Source organism: Oncorhynchus tshawytscha, linkage group LG03 (genome assembly GCF_018296145.1).
Source record: "Oncorhynchus tshawytscha isolate Ot180627B linkage group LG03, Otsh_v2.0, whole genome shotgun sequence".
Taxonomy (NCBI): Eukaryota; Metazoa; Chordata; class Actinopteri; order Salmoniformes; family Salmonidae; genus Oncorhynchus; species Oncorhynchus tshawytscha.
Genome location: NC_056431.1, coordinates 11508501 through 11527346, shown reverse-complemented (window position 1 = coordinate 11527346; position 18846 = coordinate 11508501). Strand labels below are relative to the sequence as shown.

The window sequence follows — 18846 nt, the reverse complement described above, 5'->3', positions numbered from 1 at the left end:
TTCGTTTCAAGGCAGTGTCAGATACAGTATTGGAAACATGCTAGATTATCAACCTACCTCGGAGCGTCGATACAACCAAACCCAACTTTTTTTTTCCAGAAGTCCGCAGCAATGTTACCTCTTCTCACTTCTGTTCTCATGTCCTAGTTTCCCCAAAAATCCTCAGTAGAACTTCAACTACGACAGCAGAGGCACACTAGACTTCCAACATCTCTACTTTAGGGTTGCGAGTGTATCAAAAGTAGTTTTTCAAACCCTCCTCTGTTTTTAACACGATCTCCCTATTTCTCCTGTAGAATCTGAGAACGGCCCACCCCCGCGTTTCTACCAGCCAGCCTGTCCCTCATTGGGCAGTAAGTAGTCTGTTCCATTTCCCTATTGGGCATTATTATTATAAACGTGTCAGTGCTCGATGTGAATCCGGGATTTGCTCGTATAGATCCTCACCTCTAGCCTTGTTGAAATCATCCTGGGACACTATAGAGAGCCATACGGCTCATGTTATTCGTTTATTATATAGGCTTATACGTTGATATATATATATATTTTTATAGCGATACATTGTTTTAGATATTTTTTTATTGCTGTGTGAACCAAGTTTATCATATAGGGCTAGTCGTTTGTCATCGTCTGATTCTCCAGATTAAAAATAAAGCTTTCATATTTCATAGTCCTAAAGAGGAAATATAAGCTGCGTTTAGGGCTATGGAGGAATAACAAAGTAGGTTAATAACCAAAAAGTAAAAACACGGTTATGGTACAATTTCAAAATGTCAAGTCGTTCAACAATGTAGGTATGCATAATGTTTTTCAAATGTAATATCTCGGGGATAGCAGGTTAGATGACCATGCACTATAGATGGACTTCAATTCCATAACATAACCTGATGTATGTTGATAGATCAGTGCCACAACGCATTTAGTCCGCGGAGTTTATTCAATTGATGCAGTTGATAAACTGCCAAGTGAGATGGCAGATATGGAAACGCTGGATGTCTAGGGCCTATAGGGTACATTTGACACAAAACAGATTAATAATGTACGTTAGTGATATTGAATAAAATTGAAAATGTTGCAATATTGAAGTGATTCTTTATTAAAAATGAGGAATATATGAAAGATAGGCCTAGATTATATGTCGACGGGACATTTTTCACGCCATTTCGATACCTAGCAATTTTTGTAGGAGGTTAGGAGAGTATTTTTGCTTACCCCTAACCCCAACCCCAGTCTCCTTACCTGCTACGAAAAAGTCACTTCAGTATCAAAGTGGCGTGAAAAGAGTGTTTCCCATATCTCGACCTTTCCGTTTTATTTCCGATAAAACAGACAATTGCACAAAATAAAATCGCTGATGACAAACGGCAAAATATATAATTATAGCCCCATCAGTTAATATAAAAAATAATAATTTGTTAATTCCTTGCAACCCAGGTTTAAACAACTAGGCCTATGCGAAATCAATTTGGAACGTAATATACCGTTTTTTTTCTCGGATCTTGACACCATATTGGGATACGTTAACGGAAAGACAAGTGTGTCCTTGCCCGTGCACTCTCCCACCCCACCCCATCCACACTCTTCTAGTCTTTCTCCCATCATGTGTTGTGTTCGTATTCTTTCACTTTCGACACGGACGCCCAGATGATAGGATGTCTCCTGCGGCGCGCGATGAAGAAAAATAACCAAGGATGCGGTGCATGCACGGAATAGTTGATGCCAGTTGAACCTTTTCGTAAAACCCAAATGTACTACTAATTAGACTGCAAATATCTGTGGGAAAGAGAATAGAAAATACTCGAGCTTATTAAGTCCCCAGGATGGACTTAAAATGATTCCATACAGTTATTAGCCAAACATGACGAAATTCACAGCAACATGTTCACTGCCATTGATGGCCTTAATCGAAAGTAATGTGGCATGCCTCAAGTTAGACAATCTAACGACGTTTTGTCTAAATGGCTACACACAGAGATAGCCTACACTGTGAAAATAACAGAAAAGTTCATCCTTAAGAATCTATGCTGGGGTTCTACTAAAATAACATTTGGCATTGTTTTAAGATGGTCATACCAAGGATCATTTAGCTATGATTTTGAATTTTAGGACCCCTTTAGGTAGGCCTATAAAAAGAGTATTCACTTACTTGATGAAACATTGAATTTGGCCTTACTGCTATTAGTTTATAGAAACACATCGAATAACAGTCATACATGGAATAAATGTTAATAAAAATGTTTATTTGAAAGTATCTGTCCTATATCTGAGAGATTAAAGAACAGGAAATATGTTTTTTATTTAACCCATATTTAAAACAAAAATACATTTAGGGTGCTAAACTATTTCCATAAATCTGGTACTGGGCCACCTTCAGATGAGGCTTGTGGGTGTCCTAGAGCAAAACAACATGTATATGTTCATAGTAGCCTCACCTTTCCATAGAGGGGTCATATTAGTGTGTAGCCCAAACTGATCATTCAGACCGAAAGTTGGCAGATCAGTGGTAAGACCTCAGACGTGTCCCATGAAGTGACGCTTGTGGGGGTGTCCCATGAAGTGTCCCATGAAGTGACGCTTGTGGGGGTGTCCCATGAAGTGACACTTGTGGGGTGTCCCATGAAGTGACGCTTGTGGGGGTAGTAGGGAAAACGGAGAACATATTCGTTTTTTAGGCCAAACCGTTCAGATGACAGAGACATTTTTGTGAGATGTCTCCTGATCTGACAAACACCGCTGTAGCTCGATCACCTTCCACCACAGATGCAGAAGGCCGCCATTGGCAGATGCAGTAGATTGAGACGCAGCCCATGCAAAAAAACATCAGATATAAACAGATACCTCTAGCTAGCTTAAACAGAAGGATTTTGATGGTGATTTGTTCATTATGCTAATTAGATTAGACTCCATAGTTTTTAACTCGAAAACGTGGATGATCACATTAGGCACTGCTAGACTAATATCCATAACTAACCGTAATGCAGTAGGCTACACTACCAAACAACCTACACCTATAATAAAATACAGGTCTAGCACTGAGGTCTGCACAGCCCACTATTTAGCTATATGGCCTGCTCAGACGAAAATCATCAAATTACATTGGAGTCCCTGTCACACTTTGGCTATAAAGTAACACAATGATATTCATATTTAATTAAGCTCAAATTTGGAAAACCCTGCATACAGACTGAAAAAAAGTAGCCTCTGCTATTTTTTTACAGAGACGAAGCAACGCATTCCTTATGGTTTAATTCCCATACAATAGACCTATTAGCATTCTGCAATTCTGAATCCAATAGTGAAGCAGTGGAAATACGGCGATGGCGTGGTGAACCTGACCGCTACAGGAGAGGAGAGTCCAGTGCAGGGGTCAAAGTACAGATCTAAATCATGCTCACCACAAACACTACCAAATACTTGAAACTGTTTGACATGTTTATTTGACCCATGTCTGACTGACAGTGTTGTTCTTTAGGACCACACAGTTTCCATATTCAGATGAAACCATAGCAGAGGAAAATAGCCCCAGTGACAGACTGTATCCTATAGAAAGGACATGGTGGTGCAACCAGACAGACAGTGTCAGTAGAGAAAGTATTTGTACATGCTGTGTAGTTTGAGATGAAATGGTGTGCTTTTTATAATAGGAGGTTTATCGGTAATTATTTGCATGATATGTTTTTATGCCGTTGATAATAAGTGTAATATATAACATAACAATATATAGGTCACTATCTCAAAGTTGAAAAACCCCCAAATAATTTCAAGACTTTTCAAACCAAAAAAAAGTATTTTTCAAAAGTCATTATATTCAATCAACAGAGAAGTTACATATGCTTCAATTGATTGGACAATCCAAAAATCAGAACAAAGACGCAGCTGGATTTTGTCTCATAAGTTTGGTTCTAAAATATAGTTGTCAGCTCTCCCAAGAAAATAAACACAGTTACAACATACTAATCAATGAGACACAGACATCTTTACACATTTATCTCTGTGTATTATGGTTATGTTCTTCTGTTCCTTGTATGACTGTCTATGGCAGTTTGATCAGCTTCTATAGATGAATCTTCCAAAGAAAGAGGAGGAGAGGAAGAAGAAGGAAAGGAGGAGGCTTTTCTTTGCTATACACTAAGGATTGTGGGGGTGGGGGGCAGTACCTGTAGCCCCACAGCACTATTCTATTTTTCTCAATACCCGTTCAAAAGTTGGTGGATTTGGGGAGTTTTAGATAGTAGGCCAATGCCTGGAAATATAATTGACATAATATGACTGGGGAATGATATGATATACTGCAACAAAATAGGTATTCATTGTATTACACAACGTTGATGAGGTAACTTCACAGCCCCGTCTTTCATGATTTCTATTGACTGATCATTGTACAGGAGGGTCCCAGTAGGCCCAACAGTTTCTTATAGCCCATAGCCCATGACCCAGACTCCCTCCCTCCCTCCCTCCCTCCCTCCCTCCCTCCCTCCCTCCCTCCCTCCCTCCCTCCCTCCCTCCCTCCCTCCCTCCCTCCCTCCCTCCATATTAGGACCAGACAGGCATGGGACCCTTTAAGGCACGTGTCAAACTCATTCCACAGAAGGCAGAGTGTCTGAGGGTTTTTGGCTCATCCTTTATACTTGATTGATAAGTTAAGGTCACAAATTAGTAAAGAACAACTCCCCTCACCTGGTTGTCAAAGTCTTAATTGAAAGGAAAAAACAAAAACCCGCAGATACTAGGCTCTCCATGGAATGAGCTTGACATCCCTGCTTTAAGGCTAACATCCAGTCACACAATTACCACCATCACATCATCAGGGTAAATATTCCAAACATTGGCCTCTAAAGACACATGGCCATTGTCTCTTGTCATTTTTAGATGGTCATTGTCACCATGTCACTCATGATGATGTCATCATATCACTTGACGGACATTCCTCCCATGGCCTCAGTGACTTCACTGTTGACCTGGGCTGCGATGCAGGCAGGGGTCATGTTGAGGTGGAGGTCATACTGCTGGTCCAGACCCAGGTAACTGTCACTCATCAAGTATAGCGTGTAGATACACCTGGAGGGAGTGGAGGGGGTTACCAGGGGAAGTAAGAGTTTTTGGTGGGATAAATATCAATTAATCAAACTATTTTATAAAGCCCTTTCACACTGGCAGCTGTCCCAAGATGCATAAAGTAACCAGCTTAGACCCCAAAGAAAATAAAGTGTTGAACTTTTTCCTATTCTTTTTAACATTCCGGTACGTACTTTCCAGTCTTCTCAGGGGTGTAGAAGGCCAGGGAAACGGTGCTGCGGTGTCGGCAGTATCCGATGCGTTTGACGGCCAGTAGCTCTCTGCGCTCCACCTCTCCTAGAACCAGAAACCAGCCCTCATCCTTATTCTTGGGGAACCTGGGGGCCTGGGTCTTACTGTCCTGCTTCCTCTGGAAAACATGACGACAAATCAACTCATAACTAACGTCAATAATGTTTGTGTGAGCTCCTTTATACATGTGTGAGCATGAGTGTGTGTACGTACCCTCTGCTAGCCGGTGTTGATGCGCTGCAGTGAGACCTGCAGGACGTACTCCTGGTCAGCGTGGACGTCCAGCCAGCTTCTCTGGTCTCTGAGCTTCCCCCTGGCCTGCAGGGAGGGGGTGCTGTGCCTGCTCCCCACACCCCTCCCACCAACCCTTCACACTCAGACGCACCTCCACCACTGGCAGATGGCTGAGGAACGACCAGGCCTGGAGGAGAGAGGAGAGGGAGGAGGGATAGTAAGAGAGAAACAGAGATGGGTGCAGGGAAATGAGAGAGGGAGAGAGAGACAAGGAAATGTGTCAGACCGGAGTGCAGAGAGAGAGAAAAGAGCAGGGAGACAAACAAAGAGCCAGAGGTGAAGAGAGAGAGAGTCAGACTTAAGTGAGAGCCTTGTATAAGATGGACATATCTATCTGGTAAGACTGGAGCGTTTGAAGAAAGCTTGATTCATTCAAACACACATAATTCCCATGGTCTTAGGTGCCTCTTAAAGCTTTGTCATGGTGACTTTAACATCTCTGACTTGAATGGAGAAGAAAACACAAATCAAAAAGGGGATAGAGAGCAAGAGAGGTAGAGGGAAGGTAGAGAGAGAGAGTATGGATGATAGGTGTGCTAATGTGTGTGTCTGAGTGTGTGTATGTTTTCCTCCTGAAGACCCTGTCAGTGTCAGGGAGGGACTGGGATGGGAGAAGGAGAAAAGCCTCTCAGATTCACCCAACAAAAGCTATTTATGTAAGGATTACTGTCCCCTGGCGAATCAGACTGGGATGCTGCCATGCATCTAGTTATTTAATTAGCCAGGCCGCAATGCCATGGGGGGGAGAGCGTTGAGTGGCTGGGAGGCGGGGGAGCAGGGACACTGATTGGGCAAGGCCGCTGGGCTGGCAGTGGCGCCTGGACGCTCTCATTACAGCTGCAATTAGCACTTAGATTGGTGCTGTAAATCCTTGCATTGGACCGTAATAGGAGATCCTGGAGGTACCCTGGACCACAGCGACAGACTGATGCTTCTCTGATGCTTCTCACTCTGTGTGTGTGTGTGTGGGGGCTGACATTGGTAGAGTGTGTGTATATGTTGTTTGGTAGTGCTCTGGTAGTGTATTTGAGAACGTAGCATGAATAGAGAGATGAGGCCGACACCTTGGAAGTATTTCACGTTATTTAATTGTGGTGGAGGACAATAGAGACGGGAGGATTCATGGTGAAGAGTATGTACCCCTAGAAAGCCTCTGTTTCTAATGGAACGTGTCACTTTACACTTCCAGTATCTGGATGTGTCCTATAACAGTGAGGTGAAGGAACGAGGAATGTTAGAAGGTTGTTACCTGGGAGATCTGATGGGGTTGAAGCTCCTCCCCCAAGATGGCAGCGAAGGTGTTCTCCCGCCCCTTGCAGGAGGCAACCAGCTCAGGGAGCCCTTCTATTGGTCCGGGGAAGCCCCTGGCTCCGCCCCTCCCTCCCTTGGAGCTCCACCTGCTGCGGGGAACAACAGGGGGTAGATCTAGTCATGTGATTTTAAATCCTAACCACACTTCCTGCTGTGTCGTTGCCACTGGAACCTCTGTGTCCTCTCTCATCCCTCTATCCCTTTCTCCTTACCATATTTATTGAGTTGGCACAAAATTATTCTTCACTGCAGGACACAGTGTCTCAAATCCACATGGTGTGTATGTAAAAATAATTAAGATTGCCTTGGACACTCACTCTTGAATTTCTTCTCTCTGTGTGTGTGTGTTAGTGTGTTAGTGTGTGTGCATGAGCAGCCCTGAGGTTAGCAGAATGTAACCAATGCTGCCTAATGATAAGAACTCTTGCAGAGTTTGATAGTGTCTGTGGATTATAAAATGGTCCATGCCATAGAGTGTTAATTAAAGAGTCCTAGCACCATTCTCATCCTGTGTGTGTGTGTGTGTGTGTGTGTGTGTGTGTTGGGGGGTCAGTAGAGTCATGTTGTCTATCTGAACAGGTAGAGGTGCTGCTGCTCTATGGTAGGTAGGGTCAGTATAGAGGATTCATTGAGCCACCTGCCCTGAATGATCATCTGCACCAGGTTACAGATGCTGAGAGCAGTCACCAGCCAGCCCTCGTTGGCTGCTACGTCCAGCATGGCCTGTAGACAGACAGGGAATACTTTAGTTGAAAAATGCGTGCATTTATATGACTATATAACATCCCCCACTGACATCAGTGTGAGATTTACTGTTAGGATTGAGCCCATTTTGCACACTCAAATTCAGCATGTCTTTACACATTCATGCACATATGTTAAACATCTACACAATAAATACAGCCCTCAATTTCTCTAACACCCCCCACACTACTTTTTCGCAGGTTGATGTTTTTTGGGATGAGCCTTGTCCTGGAGGCAGAACTGGGGCAAGCTGACAAGTAAAAATTGGCTATATTGCTTTTTGGTGTTCATTTAAGGTTAAGGTTTAAAATCATATTTTATGACGAAACCTGGACCAAATCTCTCCCAGGCATGGCCAATCACCAGCAGACCTGGGATCTGGTGGCCAGGGCACTTGGTGGGCAGGCCTGGTTGTTAGGAGCAATCCCTGACAAGGCTCTTTTTACAAGGAGCTACAACTCATCTGCACACCTCAACAGCCTCCTGAGTGACAGGGCCTCCTGCCGGTCAGGATCCACATTATGTGTGTGTGTATTCTAAGATTGTGTGTGTGAGTATTGTGTGTGTACTGGAACTATCAGCAGTAAGTGTGTGTGTGGTGGTTAGGTTAGTGGCAGACAGTGCAGTCTGTCTTGTTAAAGTGCCTGTGAGGTCCTGTGGTCAAACCTGACTGTCTTCCTCATCACGCTCAACACTTTCACGCTAGGAAGCAAGAGACCCAAAATAGACACAGTATTTGCCTTTGTCTTTTAAAAAGGCTGAAATGATCAACAACAGTAAACACATATACAGGTTCATTATCACACTGAAATGGAAATAGTTTGAACACAAGTCAACAATGATCATTTAGATTATTTCAAAACCTTGTCAGGCTTTCGGTTTACCAGTCTCCTGGCATCTGATGCACTCTATGACACCTCTATGACACCCCTATGGCACCACTATGGCACCTCTATGTCATGTCTAAATCCAGGGCTCTAAAAAGCTATGCTCCACAGCATGATATGCTTCACTGCGCAGTTGTTTCTGAGTGCCCTACCGTAAGAGTCATTCAATCCAAAGTAAAGAATGTTCAAGAATATTCAAGTATGCATCACTAACTTGTATTTTTCCTTCAACTTTGTGAAGACGTGACGGCACGGGAATGCCCGTGTCCACCACTTCCTGTAGCCAGTTAGCGACGCCAAAACAGTCACTTCTAAAGGCTTTCCCATACAACGTTCTAAATTAAATGTTAACTGCGAAGTAGACTTACCTGGAAGAATGATATCGTGATGATTTGTACCAATCGAGTGGTCCTTTATTTGGCGGACACTATTACACACGCAGTACACAAACCCCACCTGCCAAACACTTTGTCATTTCAATTACAGGTTTTTGTATCAACATTTTAGACTTTGACAATAAACAAATCTTACAGGGTTAAATATTAGTTATATACCACAACATGTGCCCCAAAGGTAGCTGGTATTCATATAGGCCCAATATGCTATATCTCAATCAATTAAAACATATATATTTTGGTGCTCCAATATTTTATGTTGTGCTCCTAACTTTTTTAAAGTTGGGAGCACCAGTGCTACCAATAAAAACATACATTTAGAGCCCTGTCTATATCTTCTCTATGTCATCCCTATGTCACCTCTACTGCACTCTGTCCTGACCATGCTACAAAGTGGCTCCAAGCACTAAGCAGAAACTGCCTCTCTGTGTCTTTAGACAAGCCTTCCATTTCCCATATTGAATGAACAGGGAAGAGCTTTCTTCCACCCAGAACATCTAAGTACTGGTGCTCTGACTGACACATGGCAATGTGCTCAGGGTCTGAATCCCAGGGCTGAGAGAGGATCCATTCTGGGATGTATGAAAGCAAGCTGTTCTTTTTGATGGGAACAAAAGGACAAGAAAACAGAGGAAGTATTTCAGAGGTGCACTGTTCAGAAAGGAGAAGGGTGGTGGGTGTCCCCAGAGGGATGCAGTGTGTGGTACAGTACATAAACCTACACAGCAGATCTTGCACACACATAGTCAGCCACTAACCTGACAGATGCGTATGGCGTTGTCCATCACGGTCTTGGTGTCGGTGCCGTAGGCGGAGCAGGGCAGTTGTTCGCGGCTGAAATGGGCCTGCAGTAGCAGGTGGGTCTTGATGTGGGCGCTGTCGGGCAGCTCCCCATACTCCTCAGCATCCTGGAGAAGAGAGGGAGGGAGGGAAGGGAGAGAGGGAGGGAAGGGGGAGAGGGAGAGAGGGAGGGAAGGGGGAGAGGGAGGAAGGGAGGGAGAGGAGAGGGAGAGAAGAGAAGAGAGAGGGGGATATAAAGAGAAAGCGAGAAGGAGAGAGATCAAAGTCAGCGAGTGGGAAGTTAGTTCCCTGCTGTGGTTAGATCCTTTGTTTCAGTCATCTCTGTTAAAACAGCTGCATCAGGATCACTGGCTCCCCTCTCCCAAGAGAGCTGTCCCCCCAAAATATATTTAAGAGCAAAACCTCTCAGCGAATGAAGAAACCTTAAGTTACAACTGTCCACACCTGCTCATAAAATCCTATGAACAGTCAGCAACTACACAGCAATTTCCCACAATATAAAGTTGTATTTTTTAATACAATGTGCAGTGGTGGTTCCCTTTCATATTGTTAAGAGTCTGTGCTAAACTGTGAATGAATGATGTTGAACAACCAAAACACTCAGGTCTAAATGTCTACCCACATCTCTATTCTTCATTCCTCATAGGATATGTATAGGCTATATAAAACCATTTGGTCTAACATAAGACCATTTGGTCTAACATAAAACCATTGGGTCTAACATAAAACCATTGGGTCTAGTATAAAACCATTGGGTCTAGTATAAAACCATTGGGTCTAGTATAAAACCATTTGGTCTAGTATAAAACCATTGGGTCTAGTATAAAGCCATTGGGTCTAATATAAAACCCTTTGGTCTAGTATAAAACCATTTGGTCTAATAAAACCATTGGGTCTAGTATAAAACCATTTGGTCTAGTATGAAACCATTTGGTCTAACATAAACCATTTGGTCTAACATAAGACCATTTGGTCTAACATAAGACCATTTGGTCTAACATAAAACCATTTGGTCTAATAAAACCATTGGGTCTAGTATAAAACCATTTGGTCTAACATGAAACCATTTGGTCTAACATGAAACCATTTGGTCTAGTATAAAACCATTTGGTCTAAAATGAAACCATTTGGTCTAATATAAATGATGATGAATATACCATGATGCCCTATCAATCGGGCTGTGTTTAGTGCTGACGTGGTGTTCTGTGTTGAGGCTTGTTTGTGGTGTTTCAGAGGACACAGATGCATGGACACGCATGGCTCTTTTTCTGCGTTTCTCTAACTCAATGCAGTACGTTAAGTTTCCCCAACGTATTTCCATCAACAGAGGACCGGCGGAGACATTTGTCATTGGGCCTACCCTGCTCTGGACTGTTAAGCTGACATCCATCAGCCGAGAGATGCAGTGTTAGAAAAGAGGGGGATTGAGGAACAGAGGGAACGATGAGGGGTAAAACGGGATTGATATGGCAGTGGTTTAGTGTCTGCATGCAGATGTGCAGGGGATAAAGACAATAGATCTTTATACAGAGATCCTCATAACACACTAACTGCTAATTTCCCTACTCACTCCATCCAGCAATCCATCCCTGCCTCCCTCCATCCATCCATCTCTCCTGCACACTTTCTCTTTAGTGACATTTACAGACAGGGAGGGAGGGAAAGGGGAGGCGAATATTGGAAAGAGCAGGAGAGACAGACAGAGGGACAGACAGAGAGACAGACAGGGGGAAGAGCAACATATTTTTTCACATACTCTCAGTTTGTGTGTGTGTATATAGTAGGTCACTTGTGAACTTTAAGAAGAGGCAATAGTAGAGCTTCGGGGAGTGGATAAGGGAATCTAGCTGGGGTGGATAAGGGAATCTAGCTGTGGGGGTGGATAAGGGAATCTAGCTGGGGAGTGGATAAGGGAATCTAGCTGGGGGAGTGGATAAGGGAATCTAGCTGTGGGGGTGGATAAGGGAATCTAGCTGGGGAGTGGATAAGGGAATCTAGCTGTGGGGGTGGATAAGGGAATCTAGCTGGGGGAGTGGACAAGGGAATCTAGCTGTGGGAGTGGACAAGGGAATCTAGCTGTGGGGAGTGGACAAGGGAATCTAGCTGGGGGGGTGGACAAGGGAATCTAGCTGTGGGAGTGGACAAGGGAATCTAGCTGTGGGGGTGGATAAGGGAATCTAGCTGTGGGAGTGGACAAGGGAATCTAGCTGTGGGAGTGGACAAGGGAATCTAGCTGGGGGAGTGGATAAGGGAATCTAGCTGTGGGAGTGGACAAGGGAATCTAGCTGGGGGAGTGGATAAGGGAATCTAGCTGTGGGGAGTGGACAAGGGAATCTAGCTGGGGGAGAATCTAGCTGTGGGAGTGGACAAGGGAATCTAGCTGTGGGAGTGGACAAGGGAATCTAGCTGTGGGGGTGGATAAGGGAATCTAGCTGTGGGAGTGGACGAGGGAATCTAGCTGTGGGGGTGGACAAGGGAATCTAGCTGTGGGGAGTGGACAAGGGAATCTAGCTGTGGGGTGGACAAGGGAATCTAGCTGGGGGGAGTGGACAAGGGAATCTAGCTGGGAGAGTGGATAAGGGAATCTAGCTGGGAGAGTGGACAAGGGAATCTAGCTGGGGGAGTGGATAAGGGAATCTAGCTGGGAGAGTGGACAAGGGAATCTAGCTGGGGGTGTGGACAAGGGAATCTAGCTGGGAGAGTGGACAAGGGAATCTAGCTGGGAGAGTGGACAAGGGAATCTAGCTGGGGGAGTGGACAAGGGAATCTAGCTGGGAGTGGACGAGGGGGGGAGTGGACAAGGGAATCTAGCTGGGAGGAGTGGATAAGGCAATCTAGCTGGGAGAGTGGATAAGGCATCTAGCTGGGGGAGTGGACAAGGGAATCTAGCTGGGGGAGTGGACAAGGGAATCTAGCTGGGGGAGTGGACAAGGGAATCTAGCTGGGAGGAGTGGATAAGGGAATCTAGCTGGGGGAGTGGACAAGGGAATCTAGCTGGGGGAGTGGACAAGGGAATCTAGCTGGGGAGTGGACAAGGGAATCTAGCTGGGAGGAGTGGATAAGGCAATCTAGCTGGGAGAGTGGATAAGGCAATCTAGCTGGGGGAGTGGACAAGGGAATCTAGCTGGGAGAGTGGATACGGCAATCTAGCTGGGGGAGAGTGGATAAGGGAATCTAGCTGGGGGTGTGGATAAGGGAATCTAGCTGTGGGGGTGAGTGGATAAGGGAATCTAGCTGTGGGGTGGATAAGGGAATCTAGCTGTGGGAGTGGACAAGGGAATCTAGCTGGGAGAGTGGATAAGGGAATCTAGCTGTGGGGGTGGATAAGGGAATCTAGCTGTGGGGGTGGATAAGGGAATCTAGCTGGGGGGTGGATAAGGGAATCTAGCTGTGGGAGTGGACAAGGGAATCTAGCTGTGGGAGTGGACAAGGGAATCTAGCTGGGAGAGTGGATAAGGGAATCTAGCTGTGGGGGTGGATAAGGGAATCTAGCTGTGGGGGTGGATAAGGGAATCTAGCTGTGGGAGTGGATAAGGGAATCTAGCTGTGGGAGTGGATAAGGGAATCTAGCTGGGGGAGTGGACAAGGGAATCTAGCTGGGGAGTGGACAAGGGAATCTAGCTGATGGGAGTGGACAAGGGAATCTAGCTGGGCGAGGATAAGGGAATCTAGCTGATGGGAGTGGACAAGGGAATCTAGCTGGGGGAGTGGACAAGGGAATCTAGCTGGGTGAGTGGACAAGGGAATCTAGCTGGGGGAGTGGATAAAGGAATCTAGCTGTGGGAGTAGACAAAGGAATCTAGCTGGGGGAGTGGACAAGGGAATCTAGCTGGGGGAGTGGACAAGGGAATCTAGCTGGGGGAGTGGACAAGGGAATCTAGCTGTGCGGGTGGACAAGGGAATCTAGCTGGGGGAGTGGATAAGGGAATCTAGCTGGGGGAATGGACAAGGGAATCTAGCTGGGGGGAGTGGACACGGGAATCTAGCTGGGGGAGTGGACACGGGAATCTAGCTGGGGGAGTGGACAGGGAGGTCGGCTAGGGGCATTGTGGGAGCAAAAGAGGGGAAGATAATGTCTACATATTTTCTGCATTTTCAACACATTTATTTTCTGACAGTTCCTCTATAATCTGTGATTCTTCACCATCCCATCTCGTCGAAATGTCTGGGTGAGAGCCATCATGGGGGAGTCAGAGGGTGGAGGGGCACAACAGGTTATCTGACAACTATGATGTCGCCAGGTGACCCCTATTGAGGAGAGGTGTGAAACCGCTTTGTTTCCTAATGATCCCACCATTTACCAGCCACCAATTACCAGTCACCAATCAGCAGCCTCACTAGGCATAACAGACTAAAACAAGGAGTAGAGGGAGAGGAGGAATAGGTACTCGCTATTAACTGGGAAAAAGAGGAAGAAAAACCATATGGAGGAGAACAAAGACACATACACCCAGGAATAATGAGGGGAGTTAATGAGGCCCAGATAAAGAGGTGTTCATTTGACAGAACTGAGATCCAGACCTCAATCATGGTCATCTATCTATCCTACTGTCCAGTAGTCTATCCCTCTCTCTCTCAATGTGAACACAATGGGAGAAGCACATGTAGAAGCACAGTAGTATGGTAAACAAATGACATCGGCCTGCACAATGCCTGATAGACTATTAGATTAAACTACACAATCAAACATTCAGAAAAGGACATGCAAATCAATGGCTGTAGTCCCACCGTTGATGATGGAGTCGAGTCGAGTCTAGTCCAGTCCAGGATAGTCCAGTCCAGGATAGTCCAGTCCAGGATAGTCCAGTCCAGGATAGTCCAGTCCAGGATAGTCCAGTCCAGGATAGTCCAGTCCAGGATAGTCCAGTCCAGGATAGTCCAGTCCAGGATAGTCCAGTCCAGGATAGTCCAGTCCAGGATAGTCCAGGGCAGTATATCGTAGAAGAGATAGATGCCCTGATGAAAATAAGACAATGTCATCATGTTCTGTGGTCATTGGAGCTGCAGTGTAGCCTAGTGGTTAGAGCGTTGGACTAGGAACCGGAAGGTTGCGAGTTCAAAATCCCCGAGCTGACAAGGTACAAATCTGTCGTTCTGCCCCTGAACAGGCAGTTAACCCACTGTTCCCAGGCCGTCATTGAAAATAAGAATGTGTTCTTAACTGACTTGCCTGGTTAAATAAAGGTAAAAAAAATATATATTAAAAAAATATATATAAAAAATTCCCAGCAGGCAGTCAGACATACCGTGAGGACAGAGAGGATGTCCTGGATGGGCAGCTCAGCCCTCAGCCTCTCCTTGAACATCCTGACTGTCTGGTGCTTCAGGTAGTAGTAGGAGGAGATACGACTGTACGTCAGGGCCTCAATGGTGCAATCATCCTGGAGGAAGAGAGGAGGGAAGACAGAGAGGAGAGGAAACAGGGCAGAAGAGATGAAAGGAGACAGTGAGGAGAGAAGACAGAGATGAAGAGGGGCAAGAAGACATGGTCAACTGTACTGATTCATGTTAAATATATCAACACAAACCACAATGGTTCCCTCAGTGTGTGCCTTATATCTTCACACTGCCTTACCACTATAGGCACATTACAGTTTTTCCCAATTGCTAAAACGCAATTTCGCAAACTAGGCTGCTTTTATCAAAATACTTAACAACTCACAAAACCACACCCCCAAACTGCAAAATACCTCATATATCCTATAAAATGAAGCACTGCAACCAAAACTACATATAGCATTATCAAAATCAAACGTTTGCATGAAATGGCACACACTTCATTCATATTACCAGATTTTTGTCTAACCAACTACACACGGTTGGGCATAATGAAAAGCACTCTCATCTTTAGTATGCTTTGCCATAATACTAAAATAGTTCAAATTGTCAAAAATTCTTCAGATGCACGGACATATTTGCAGATACACACACATGCTGTTGAAAAATGTATTTCTTTATTTTTCACCAAACAAGTCAGTGCAACATATGCACAGCATATATATTTACATTGGACTGAACAAAAATATGCTCACAAAAAAACAGTAAACTGAAAAAGAAAATTGCATAAAAAATGTGCAGAAAAAATATATAGAAAAAAAGAGGCAAGAAAAATAATTAGGCAGCATCTTGCCGCACAGCTGGTTCTGGCCACAACGCCTCGTCCACATCACAGCTGGGTCTGTCCACAACGCCTCATCCACATCACAGCTGGGTCTGTCCACAACGCCTCGTCCACATCACAGCTGGGTCTGGCCACAACGCCTCGTCCACATCACAGCTGGTTCTGGCCACAACGCCTCGTCCACATCACAGCTGGGTCTGGCCACAACGCCCGTCCACATCACAGCTGGGTCTGGCCACAACGCCTCGTCCACATCACAGCTGGGTCTGGCCACAACGCCTCGTCCACATCACAGCTGGGTCTGGCCACAACGCCTCGTCCACATCACAGCTTGGTCTCCACATCACAGCTGGGCCACAACGCCTCGTCCACATCACAGCTGGGTCTGGCCACAACGCCTCATCCACATCACAGCTGGGTCTGGCCACAACGCCTCCGTCCACATCACAGCTTGGTCTGGCCACAACGCCTCGTCCACATCACAGCTGGGTCTGGCCACAACGCCTCATCCCCATCACAGCTGGGTCTGGCCACAACGCCTCATCCACATCACAGCTGGGTCTGGCCACAACGCCTCGTCCACATCACAGCTGGGTCTGGCCACAACGCCTCGTCCACATCACAGCTGGGTCTGGCCACAACGCCTCGTCCACATCACAGCTTGGTCTGGCCACAACGCCTCGTCCACATCACAGCTGGGTCTGGCCACAGCTGGGTCTGGCCACATCACCTGGGTCCGTCCACATCACAGCTGGGTCTGGCCACAACGCCTCGTCCACATCACAGCTGGGTCTGGCCACAACGCCTCGTCCACATCACAGCTGGGTCTGGCCACAACGCCTCGTCCACATCACAGCTGGGTCTGGCCACAACGCCTCGTCCACATCACAGCTGGGTCTGGCCACAACGCCTCGTCCACATCACAGCTGGGTCTGGCCACAACGCCTCGTCCACATCACAGCTGGGTCTGGCCACAACGCCTCGTCCACATCACAGCTGGGTCTGGCCACAACGCCTCATCCACATCACAGGCAATATCTTCCCTTGCCAGACATCAAGGGAAGAAGTGCCTTGAGTGCCTTATCCATCCCTGAATCGCACCCACATCCATCTCATCACATGCCTCTTCCATAGCCTGCACAAGAGGCATGAGCACAAAGGGCTGCCGGTCGTATACCTTCCACCGCCGTGCCGAAAAGAACTCTTCTATGGGGTTCAGAAATGGTGAGTATGGTGGGAGTCATTGCACAAGAAATGGTGGGTGGTCAGCAAACCAGTTTTGGACTGGGGCTGCACAATGAAAGCTCACGTTGTCCCATACTACAACGTACCGGGTTCTTTGATGGTCTGCATCATTCATACGCTCTGGTGGTATGAGAATGTTGTGGAGTCTGTCCAGAAACGTGAGTATATGGGCTGTGTTGTATGGTCCAAGGTTGGCATGACGGTGGAGGACACCATGCGTATTGGAGATGGCAGCGCACATTGTGATGTTCCCACCATGTTGGCCAGGAACATCTATAATGGCTCTGTGGCCAATGACGTGTCTCCCCCTTCTTCTGCTCTTTGCTAGGTTAAACCCGGCCTCGTCTATAAAGATGAACTCATGTGGGATTGAGCATCCATTTCCAGTACTCCCTGAAAACAAAGAACAAAAGCAGTCAATATAGTGTTATCCAGTACACTGGGAAACAATGTTGCGTGTAGTGTACTGCAGTCAATATTGTACTTACATCCACATATGCTCGTCTGACCTCTTTGTTTCTTTGAGAGTTTCTCTCAAATGGCACCTTATAAAGTTGTTTCATTCTGATTTGGTTTCACTTGAGAATGCGAGCCAATGTGGACAGACTGACTTGTTGAATGTGGTTGAATATGGTGTTGTCTTGGATGATGTGGCTTTGAATGTCTCATAATCTGAATCCATTATTTTCCAAAACCAAGTTTACAACAATGGCAGCTTCCTGTACCCCGGTGAACATTTGGCCCCTTCCTCCACCATGGTTGCCCCTCTCAGCCCTTTAGAAAAACAAAACAACTAAAATATAGGGCTTGGACAATGCAGCCTAAAGATATTTCCCCCACAGTAGAGTAAATTCTACAGGAAATTTGTGCAGTTAGTGTATGACATCAACCATTCCTGAAGTAAACAGGTGTCACCCAACTGATACACTATAACATGGGGTGTACTACATAGTGTGAAAAAAATGTTGGTTACATACCTGTACTCCAGTCTAAATGTCCAGATGACACAGGCGACAGTAAAATGGCTCAAGTTGGGCTGTACTCTCTGTCCAGCCTCTCACATTGTCAGCCCATGGTTGATGACATGATCAACTAAGGTTGTTCTGATTTCATTTGAAAGTTGTTGTCTTCTTTGGCCATGAACTCCTCTACCAGCTCTACCCATACCTCTCACTCTTCCTCCCCCTCTCATTCTCACCCTCCCTCTTCCTCTTCCTCTCTCTGCAACAGCTTCCATTGTTGTTGTAAACTGATTGAAGTGGTAACATTTAACCATTGAGGTGTTTGGCCAGGTGGCACATGTATTGGCCAATTAGCTCATGTAGTGTCATTTTGAATGGCAGTGTTTTGAAATGGCAAACATGTGACTTTATGTCAGATTGTTGTGTCTTATGCAGAGAACCGTGTGCAGTGCATTTAAAACGTGCCATTTTGAATTGCAAAATGTGTGTAAAGCAGAAAACGTGTTTAGACTTTTGGAGACTTGAGGAGAGGTTTTGCTCTCTCTGTGTCAGTTTAAATAATTGTGCTGTGCATGTCATTTTAGTGTGTTAGCAAAAAACTGTAATCAATATGAATACATGTGCACATACACACACGTTGTACACACAAACACTCCCCTACCTCTCCTATCTCCATACAGTAGGAACACTCCAGGTCTCGGAGACTCCTCTCCACCAGGTTGGACAGGAACTTGTTGATGGTCTCGTGGCTGATGTCATCCAGGCTGTTGTAACTGGAC

The 18846-nt window shown here is 45.7% G+C and overlaps 2 pseudogenes; both read right to left on the bottom strand.

Moving 5' to 3' along the window:
• Positions 1-4783: 4783 nt before the first annotated feature.
• LOC121838709 lies at positions 4784-5994 on the bottom strand (annotated as a pseudogene).
• An 841-nt stretch (positions 5995-6835) lies between these two features.
• Positions 6836-18846, bottom strand: part of LOC112245017 — a 181748-nt pseudogene continuing 169737 nt past the window's right edge.